We start from the raw sequence: 11,503 nt of genomic DNA, 5'->3' as shown, positions 1-11,503 counted from the left end.
TGCTGTGGCTACTGGACATTGTGCTTCGTCTACAGGGTGTTGTGATTAGTCTACAGGGCATTGTGCTTCGTCTACAGGGCATTGCGCTTCGGCTACTGGACGTTGTGCTTCGGCTACAGGGCGTTGTGCTTCGGCTACTGGATGTTGTGCTTCGGCTACTGGGCGTTGCGCTTCGGCTACTGGGCGTTGCGCTTCGGCTACTGGGCATTGCGCTTCGGCTACTGGACATTGTGCTTCGGCTACTGTTCGTTGTGCTTCGGCTACTGGGCGGTTGCTTCCCTGTAAGAAATCCCCACCTCCATGCTGTATTATCCTTCCTGTCACCGTTACAGTGTCACAGTTGGCAAATCTGCGCGTGCGCAGTAGAGTGTTCTTCAGCTGGCATTCCTTCAACCCCCCATTGAATCTACGGCACATGTGCTGGTGAGTCAGCTCCATTTCCATTATCGGTGCACTGTTCTAAGTTGTCCTCCTGACTTCTTGTCTGCAAAATTGCCCAGGTATGTACAGTGCTGGCCAAAAGTATTGGCACCTCTGCAATTCTATCAGATAATACTCAGTTTCTTCTTGAAAATGATTGCAATCACAAATTCTTTGGTATTATCTTCATTTAAGTTGTCTTCAATGAAAAAAAAAATTGACATGAAGCCAAATTGGATATAATTCCACACCAAACATAAAAAAGGGGGTGGACAAAAGTATTGGCACTGTTTGAAAAATCATGTGATGCTTCTCTAATTTGTGTAATCAACAGCACCTGTAGCTTACCTGTGGCACCTAACAGGTGTTGGCAATAACTAAATCAAACTTCCAGCAGTTGACATGGATTAAAGTTGACTCAACCTCTGTCCTGTGTCCTTGTGTGCACCAGATTGAGCATGGAGAAAAGAAAGAAGACAAAGAACTGTCTGAGGACTTGAGAATCCAGATTGTGAGGAAGCATGAGCAATCTCAAGGCTACAAGTCCATCTCCAAAGACCTGAAAGTTCCTGTGTCTACAGTGCTCAGTGTCATCAAGAAGTGTAAAGCCCATGGCACTGTGGCTAATCTCCCTAGATGTGGAAGAAAAAGAAAAATTGACGAGAGATTTCAACACAAGATTGTGCGGATGGTGGATAAAGATCCTCGACTAACATCCAAACAAGTTCAAGCTGCCCTGCAGTCCGAGGGTACAACAGTGTCAACCCGTACTATCCGTCGGCGTCTGAATGAAAAGGGACTGTATGGTAGGATACCCAGGAAGACCCCACTTCTTACCCCGAGACATAAAAAAGCCAGGCTGGAGTTTGCCAAAACTTACCTGAGAAAGCCTAAAACGTTTTGGAAGAATGTTCTCTGGTCAGATGAGACAAAAGTAGAGCTTTTTGGGAAAAGCCATCAACACAGAGATTACAGGAAAAAAAAGAGACATTCAAAGAAAAGAACACGGTCCCTACAGTCAAACATGGCGGAGGTTCACTGATGTTTTAGGGGTTGCTTTGTGGTTGAAACACACTTCAAAAAGCACTAGAAAATGGTTTGAGAGAAAGCACTGGAGACTACTAAAGTGGCCAGCAATGAGTCCAGACCTGAACCCCATAGAACACCTGTGGAGAGATCTCAAAATGGCAGTTTGGAGAAGGCCCCCTTCAAATCTCAGGGACCTGGATCAGTTTGCCAAAGAAGAATGGTCTAAAATTCCAGCACAGCATTGTAAGAAACTCATTGATGGTTACCGGAAGCGGTTGTCCGCAGTTATTTTGGCTAAAGGTTGTGCAACCAAGTATTAGGCTAAGGGTGCCAATACTTTTGTCTGGCCCATTTTTGGAGTTTTGTGTGAAATGATCAATGATTTGATTTTTGTTTCATTCTCTTTTGTGTTTTTTCATTGCAAGCAAAATAAATGAAGATAATAATACCAAAGAATTTGTGATTGCAATCATTTTCAAGAAGAAACTGAGTATTGTCTGACAGAATTGCAGGGGTGCCAATACTTTTGGCCAGCACTGTATGTGTGTGTGTGACTGTCTACCAGCCCGCCTGCAGGCAGGAAGTCGGGAGGACAACTTACAACAATGCACCGATAATGGAAGTGGGGCCAACTCCCCAGCGCCTGCGCAATAGATTCAATGGAGGTGAATGAACTCAGGCTGAAGAACACTCTACTACGCACGAGCGGGATTTGCCAGCTGTGACTGTGACTCTGAGAGGAGGATAATTCAGCACAGAAGTGGGAATGACTAACAGGGAAGCAGCCACCCACTAGCCAAAGCACAATGCCCAGTAGCCTGGTAGGCTAATTTGTATATAGCAATCTAAAGTAATATACAGTACAGACCAAAAGTTTGGACACACCTCATTCAAAGCGTTTTCTTTATTTTCATGACTCTGAAAATTGTAGATTCACATTGAAGGCATCAAAACTATAATTTCCAGGGTCTTAGACGTTAGCGCTAACGGAGCTACATTAGTACCCAATTTCCAAGACATGTCCGGGAACAGCGACACCACAGAGCCCTCCATTTCCACTGGACCGTGTGACCAAGTCCCCTGTAGGATCCGTTCTTTGTCCCAGTAGTAGTGTAAGCGGCACAAGACATCTCTAGGGGAGGAGGGGAGATGAGCATTTGACCTGGTTACTCTGTGGATCCTGTCAAACAGAAAGGTGGCTTCCACGGGTCTATTTGTAACAGTGTTGAAAATAGCCAGAATCCTTGTGCGCACAGCCTCCTGAGACTAGTCCTCCGGTATACCTTTCAGACATACATTGTTTCTGCGGCTCCTGTTCTCCTGATCCTCCAAGAGCAGTGCTAGATCTTGTATACAATTGTTGGGAGATTCACAGTCTCTCTCCAGCCGGTCCATTTTGCTCACCAGGGACAACTGAGCCTGTTCTTTAGCAGAGACCCTGCGGCGCATATGAATTGAGAGAGGCTACAGACACAGAGTGGTGAGTGTTTCCTTGGAATTTTGGAAAGACCGGACAGTTCACTTGTGGACTTTGAGGTGATTTATAATGCAGACATTGTTGTTAATTCTTGCAGTCCGGAATGGGCATTTTATTCTTGTGAAGACGGCCACAATGATAATGATAAGGATGGCTATTTAAGCTGGCAGATTTCCATGAGCACGGGCTCCCCTGATGATTTCTATGTGGGAATGAAACGCGTAGGGAGTGACCGGAGGCTGCCGCTAACATTTTTTGAGAGATAAACATGAAGGAGGTGTGGCGCCCTGGACAAGCCAGGACGTCACAGGTACTGCAACAACACACCCCACACCCCGGCTAGGCACATCAAAGTCAGACAAAAATCCTTGTTGCCTCCCTCCAGGGGCTGATGTCTACACCAGGGGGTGGAGCCAGGCGGTTGGCCCCACCCACCGAGGAGTTCACGGTCCTGGAGGCGGGAAAAGGAAGGCAGAGTAGTGCAGAGTAGTGCAGAGTGGTTGGAGAGTTGAGGAGTGAAGTTGTAGTGGAGCAGACTGACCGTGTCCAGGTGCGTGGCCCGGGCACATACAGCAAGGTTGGCAGACGGTGGTGACCGTCTGCAGGAGGGGCTGATTGATGTGAACCGTAAGGACCGGGGACGGGCGGTGGCCCGCCGGTACCGGATCGGGGAGCGAAGAGAAGCCAGCACCATTCGGCAGGGCCTACGGACCCCGACCAGGCTTGGAGTCGCCGTAAAACCGGTCAAATCCGTTAGCGAAGGGAACCTCCGGGGTTTCTCAGCAGTCAAGACCCGATTGAAGGCAACCGCTCAAGCCGTGAAGGGAAATACAGTCACCGCCAAGGCTACAGTTCCCAGGGCCAGAGCCTGCGGGCAAAAGGGGCTCCCTCAGCATCCATCCAAGCTGGGCAGCGGGTTACCGGTGGGAAGCCATCAGAACCGAGAACATAACACAGGTGCAGGGAAAGGCAGTCACCGCCAACCTACCAGGAGAAGAACCACCGCAGCCCTCTGTGGGACCCGTCCATCCAGCCGTTTGTTTTACCGGAGACTTTGCATTCATCATTGGCTGAGTGAGTACCACCGTGCCGTGCGGCACCGCGCTGCCCCCTCGACCCTGCACCTCACCAGACCCCGTAACCCACCTGCCATTCCTCCCTCACCGGGCCCCGGGACAACCAACCCCCCTACCCACGGAGGGGAAAAACAACATCTAAGCTGCTCCCTGTCATCGCTCCCGGGATCCCCGTCCAGAGCAGCGGTAGTGCCACAACCTCACCACAACCGTGGGTGGCGTCACGGACAATAAATCCCCAAAACCATTCCCCTTTTCACTCACGGGCGAGGAGCGCCGCTCGAGTCCCCGGATCCGGCCCACCGCTCGAGCCACCGAGCAGCAAGCGAAGCAGCAGCAGTGCCGGACCCGAGCGTGGTGAGTGCAGCGTCCCCTCCCCGCCCGCGACAACTTGGCGTCACGAACAGGATCTTACCGCTCTGCCGTCTGGTAGAGGTGCGCCTTGTGACCGCCGGAGGTGTCCGGCCGAAAATTTTCAGAAGCCGCCATTTTGGGCGCGAAAAGTCCCCGCTCGAGCGTCTCCTCGAGCAGTGGAGGCGCGAAGGCCGAAACCCCACCCCTGTAGAGGAGGAGCCGGAAAAAGACTAAGGGGTACTGATGGCGTCTGGCCGCATGTAGCCCGCGGCTATGAGAGGCAGGGACGCCAGGACTCTGCAATCTGCTGGTTCCTGGAAAGTACCGCTACCAACATGTCCGCCAAGTCCAGCTATGCAGAGGTTACGGAGCCGATGCCCGGAACAGCGGCGTGGCTCAGGGCCCGAACGGCGGGGATCTGCCGGCGCTACCGGAGTCAGATATGTCTGCTGATGGAGCAGTGGACCACGGAGGTGGAGGAGGTAGCTGCGGTTGCCCGGGTGTACAGAATGGAGGCCATGATGGAGGAGCTGGTGAGTGACCCACGTCCCTGTGTCCCCGAGGGACCGGCCGTTGCGGCTGAGTGACTCGGTCTACCCCTGGCCACCATGCCGCCTCCGTCTTCCCTACCCGTGCACCCCGCTGCTGCTGGTCCGTCTGACAAACACCCCCTCGTAACGGTAGCCGAAAGAGTGGTGAGCCCGGAGACTGCGGCAGCTGGCGGTAACCCGCCTGGCGCAGGGACAGATGATAGTGACTCCGGACCTGACACAGATCCTGTTTCGAAGGAGGACGAGGGAGTTGTCGCCCTGTATGGCACGGAGGCCACTTACATCCCCCGGAGTGGAAATAATGGATACCGGGCGGCCCTTCCTCGTCGCGCCTGCTATGCGCTGGAGGGGCTGGTACCTGTGTTCCTCCACCCAGGGCCGGGAGAGGAGGACGAAAGTGAGCAGTAATGGCAGCGGAGGCCCGCTGCAAGTTGTCCCCGTTGGGACCACCAGTACCGTTAAAAGTTTGAATGATAAGATTGAATCAACCGAAGAAGTTTATCTGATTGGAACCGTGATTGAACCGGCCGTTGCCGGCAACTAGTCCCCGTAGGGACTGTCTGCAACTGTTGCGTAAGGAACTGCTTACGGACAAGCCCGAGAACTTGCATGGCAACCACAAACTTGTGGGATGTAAATAGTTGGCTTAAACCGTTACCGCCTCCGGAGAGGCAGATTTGGAGGATGGGCCTGGAGGAAAGGGATGGCCCAGGCCCGCCACTACCGTAACCGGTGGCAATCCTCTGGGGGTTCAGGGGTCCCCATGGACGCGGGTCCCCTGAAAGAGACTGTACCCGCTCGGGCAACTTGGTTCTGGACTGGGGTCAAGGGGTGCTGCCCACTTCTTAGGGGCAGCATCAGGGCCAGGTTGTTTGGGTGGGAGAAGAGCGGAAGCCGTTACTGTTTAATAAACATATACCGTTAGCAACGTTTAAGAATGTGCCTCCCGTTATGGGAAGTTTGACTAAAAATGCTTGTGTTGTAAATGTTTTTACTCTTTTGCAGTTAACAAAAATAAAACCGGTGATGAACGGGCAGCCCGCGGATGGTCTGCATTTTACTAAGGGGGAATGTGGTGCCCTGGACAAGCCAGGATGTCACAGGTACTGCAACAACACACCCCACACCTCGGCTAGGCACATCAAAGTCAGTCAAAAATCCTTGTTGCCTCCCTCCAGGGGCTGATGTCCACACCAGGGGGTGGAGCCAGGCGGTTGGTCCCACCCACCGAGGAGTTCACAGTCCTGGAGGGGGGAAAAGGAAGGCAAAGTAGTGCAGAGTAGTGCAGAGTGGTTGGAGAGTTGAGGAGTGAAGTGGTAGTGGGGCAGACTGACCGTGTCCGGGTGCGTGGCCCGGGCACATACAGCAAGGTTGGCAGATGGTGGTGACCATCTGCAGGAGGGGCTGATTGACGTGAACTGTAAGGACCGGGGATGGGTGGTGGCCCACCGGTACCAGATCGGGGAGCGAAGAGAAGCCAGCACCATTCGGCAGGGCCTACGGACCCCGACCAGGCTTGGAGTCGCCGTAAAACCGGTCAAATCCGTTAGCGAAGGGAACCTCCGGGGTTTCTCAGCAGTCAAGACCCAATTGAAGGCAACCGCTCAAACCGTGAAGGGAAATACAGTCACCGCCAAGGCTACAGTTCCCAGGGCCAGAGCCTGCGGGCAAAAGGGGCTCCCTCAGCATGCATCCAAGCTGGGGAGCGGGTTACCGGTGGGAAGCCATCAGAACCGAGAACATAACATAGGTGCAGGGAAAGGCAGTCACCGCCAACCTACCGGGAGAAGAACCACCGCAGCCGTCTGTGGGACCCGTCCATCCAGCCGTTTGTTTTACCGGAGACTTTGCCTTCATCATTGGCTGAGTGAGTACCACCGTGCTGTGCGGCACCGCGCTGCCCCCGCGACCCTGCACCTCACCAGGCCCCGTAACCCACCTGCCATTCCTCCCTCACCGGGCCCCGGGACAACCAACCCCCCTACCCACGGAGGGGAAAAACAACATCTAAGCTGCTCCCTGTCATCGCTCCCGGGATCCCCGTCCAGAGCAGCGGTGGTGTCACAACCTCACCACAACCGTGGGTGGCGTCACGGACAATAAATCCCCCAAACCATTCCCCTTTTCACTCATGGGTGAGGAGCGCCGCTCGAGTCCCCGGATCCGGCCCACCGCTCGAGCCACCAAGCAGCAAGCGAAGCAGCAGCAGTGCCGGACCCGAGTGTGGTGAGCGCAGCGTCCCCTCCCCGCCCGCGACAGAGATTTATCAGTGAATATCCTATCCATGAGAATTTTGAAGCCCGCAAGTCCATGGTAAGACCGTTCCAACTATTATAACCATAAAGTTAGAAATGTCCAGAAATATTTGGACAGTGACACAATTTTCGCGAGTTGGGCTCTGCATGCCACCACATTGGATTTGAAATGAAATCTCTACAACAGAATTCAAGTGCAGATTGTAACGTTTAATTTGAAGGTTTGAACAAAAATATCTGATAGAAATTGTAGGAATTGTCACATTTCTTTACAAACACTCCACATTTTAGGAGGTCAAAAGTAATTGGACAAATAAACCAAACCCAAACAAAATATTTTTATTTTCAATATTTTGTTGCGAATCCTTTGGAGGCAATCACTGCCTTAAGTCTGGAACCCATGGACATCACCAAACGCTGGGTTTCCTCCTTCTTAATGCTTTGCCAGGCCTTTACAGCCGCAGCCTTCAGGTCTTGCTTGTTTGTGGGTCTTTCCGTCTTAAGTCTGGATTTGAGCAAGTGAAATGCATGCTCAATTGGGTTAAGATCTGGTGATTGACTTGGCCATTGCAGAATGTTCCACTTTTTTGCACTCATGAACTCCTGGGTAGCTTTGGCTGTATGCTTGGGGTCATTGTCCATCTGTACTATGAAGCGCCGTCCGATCAACTTTGTGGCATTTGGCTGAATCTGGGCTGAAAGTATATCCCGGTACACTTTAGAATTCATCCGGCTACTCTTGTCTGCTATGTCATCAATAAACACAAGTGACCCAGTGCCATTGAAAGCCATGCATGCCCATGCCATCACGTTGCCTCCACCATGTTTTACAGAGGATGTGGTGTGCCTTGGATCATGTGCCGTTCCCTTTCTTCTCCAAACTTTTTTCTTCCCATCATTCTGGTACAGGTTGATCTTTGTCTCATCTGTCCATAGAATACTTTTCCCGAACTGAGCTGGCTTCATGAGGTGTTTTTCAGCAAATTTAACTCTGGCCTGTCTATTTTTGGAATTGATGAATGGTTTGCATCTAGATGTGAACCCTTTGTATTTACTTTCATGGAGTCTTCTCTTTACTGTTGACTTAGAGACAGATACACCTACTTCACTGAGAGTGATCTGGACTTCAGTTGATGTTGTGAATGGGTTCTTCTTCACCAAAGAAAGTATGCGGCGATCATCCACCACTATTGTCATCCGTGGACGCCCAGGCCTTTTTGAGTTCCCAAGCTCACCAGTCAATTCCTTTTTTCTCAGAATGTACCCGACTGTTGATTTTGCTACTCCAAGCATGTCTGCTATTTCTCTGATGGATTTTTTTCTTTTTTTTCAGCCTCAGGATGTTCTGCTTCACCTCAATTGAGAGTTCCTTAGACCGCATGTTGTCTGGTCACAGCAACAACTTCCAAATGCAAAACCACACACCTGTAATCAACCCCAGACCTTTTAACTCCTTCATTGATTACAGGTTAACGAGGGAGACGCCTTCAGAGTTAATTGCAGCCCTTAGAGTCCCTTGTCCAATTACTTTTGGACCCTTGAAAAAGAGGAGGCTATGCATTACAGAGCTATGATTCCTAAACCCTTTCTCCGATTTGGATAAGAAAACTCTCATATTGCAGCTGGGAGTGTGCACTTTCAGCCCATATTATATATATAATTGTATTTCTGAACATGTTTTTGTAAACAGCTAAAATAACAAAACTTGTGTCACTGTCCAAATATTTCTGGCCCTGACTGTATTATTTAAAGAAATGGTATATGTTAAAGGCGGTCAGTTACACCAGTTATCTACACATTAGATAATATTGGAGATATAGAGTGGAGGGCGGTTCCCTGTACATGTGACCTCTAATATAGTACTGAGGTGACATATTAGCGACCCAGTCTAGATAGTGTTTTGTGCGCTGTACCCAAACCAGGGTCCATTTGAGCTTTATGACCACTGCTTTGGGTATTCTCATTTTATACTCACGTTTTTATGAGGTTTACTCCTTTTAAATGAGCACTATTAAAAGTTATATTTTATGTTTAGTGTGCGGTTGCACAATGTCCACACATCTTGCTATTTAAATCTATTTCCTTCACCACTTCCTCCAAGTCTCTTTTGCTAGGCAAGGCCAGAATAAGTTCCCTGAGAGCCTGCAGATCCTGAGCTTCAGAGGAATGCTGCGGAGGTGCAACAGAGCCACTGTATTCACTTACTTCAGAGGCAGAATGCCCCCCCGTGCTGAAGATTGCAGGCACTACTATGGCTCCCTGTAAGAGTTGTCCCCCAGCCCCATCCTCTCCCTGGTCAGGTAGCATGTCCAGGGCCTCATCACTGGCCACCACCGCTGACTGCTCAGGCCTGTAGGGGGTCTCCCCAAGCCCCGCTGCCCCCTTCGGTGCCCACAGGCTCAAAGTATTCTGAGGGAGTCCTTCCTGGCGTGCACTGAGAGCTGGCCCGCGCCATCTTGGTTCCGGCTGGATACCGATGCTGAAGCACGGAGGAAGCACGCCAAACCTCAAACTCACCACCGCCGGTGCCGGGGTAGGAGTGGATGTCGCCTTCTTCTTAGGGGACATAGCGGGCTTGGTGGGCTCAGCAAGAGAGGATAAGCAAGCTGGAGAGTGCGGGAGCTCCAGCTAAGCACCTCCTCTCATTGCCATGTCCAGGACACAACCCCAAGAAGAATATCTAGTCTTGATGAACTGGGACCTATATGTTCCATCTTGACGTTACACGGACATTATTATTTGGGTACAGCTCACCGTTTTTCATTTGGATATTTAACATTTACACACGACGTAGACCCCATATGGTACACTTCCTTCCGCACGCTTCAACACCGCCATCTGCTACTGCTCGGCATTGTATAGTACTGGGCAGTATACATCAAAGTTGTTTTGGCACAGTTTTTATAGACAATATACAATTGTGTGTTATTTGAAAACTCTTTAGTCTTCATTTCTTTGATTTCTTCACTGACCATTAATTGGTATTCTTCTTCTTCTAGATCAACAAAGTTGCAACTTAGAAGTAGATGTCTTTTTCAAAAGTTTATTTTTCCCATAAAATGTAAAAATTAATGAAAAAATCCCAAATGTGTATAATGCATTAGGGCCAATGGACATTGTGATGTCTTCTCGGGCATCAAAGAACAAAAGATTTACATTATAGTAACCCTTATCTGGAACTATGGGGTCGATGTGACCCTATGCAGTGATTTTTTTCATGGTACCAGACAAGGGTTAAAGCTTCTAAAAAAAAATAAAAATCCATAAAACTTCCTACGGCTGAGGCGACAGACATTAATAATCATTATATTATGGTATAATGGTCCTTGACATTTGACAATAACTTTGTGAGCCGCTAAAGAAAAGCCCCAGTAAATCTCCGGATATAGCGGCTGCTTCCCTTCTCAGACCTTTCATTAAACGCTGGCGATCATCTCACAATATGACGCAGCACAGAACATACGTTTTATATAAGGGGAGAAGGTTATTTTTGGAAAGTCACTTACAGATGAGCATTACTCACATTACTTCCAGACTTCTCACTTATTTCCATAGCGCAGGTATAAATTCCCCTCAAAATACATATAATCAAAAATACTCCACTCTTCAGAGCCCAGTGTGATTATATCCATAAATAAGCCGGAGGCGGCCGGCACTGCTGTATTAGCACTTACTAAAAGGGCTGCCGCACTGTTTCACCTTGAATGCGCTTCTCGTATCAAATTGCTTGGTGTCAAAAGATACATTTCCGTAATTTCCAGCGTTTTTGTACACAATGATTGTATTTCTACAGAACCTAATGCATTGATGCGTAGAATCGGTGTCAGCGGCCCAGAGATATGTTGTAATATTCTGCTGACGCCTGTATATCACATCAAATGAGAAAACTAAGGTTAAAGACAAAGGAATAGTGATGGGCGAATAGTGACATATTCAGGTTCCGATTATTCATCTTGAATATTTTGAACTATTCCCGAATAACGAATATAATTCAAGTCAATAGGAAATAATTTTCTGGTGTACCCTCCCAGGATGAATGGGGAGCTGCAAAAATGCTGAAATGGAAGGGGGAAGATGGCTGGATGCATCTCTGAAACACAGGTCGCTTCTGGGAGCAATGTTGTCAGAATATTACATCACTTTGACATGCGGTCCCCCGCCTATTTGTGATAATCAGCGCAGGTAAAGGAGACAGCTGGGGACTGAAGCCCCCAACTGTGTGCTTTATCTTTTCTTGATATCAACAATAGAAGCTCCTCCACAACTTTTTTTTTTTATTATTTAAATAAATAATAAAAAAAAAAAGTTGGTTCATGCCCAGTTTTGATAACCAGGCCAGAT

Source organism: Anomaloglossus baeobatrachus, chromosome 12 (assembly GCF_048569485.1).
Source record: "Anomaloglossus baeobatrachus isolate aAnoBae1 chromosome 12, aAnoBae1.hap1, whole genome shotgun sequence".
NCBI lineage: Eukaryota > Metazoa > Chordata > Amphibia > Anura > Aromobatidae > Anomaloglossus > Anomaloglossus baeobatrachus.
Note: the sequence above shows the minus strand (reverse complement) of the source record.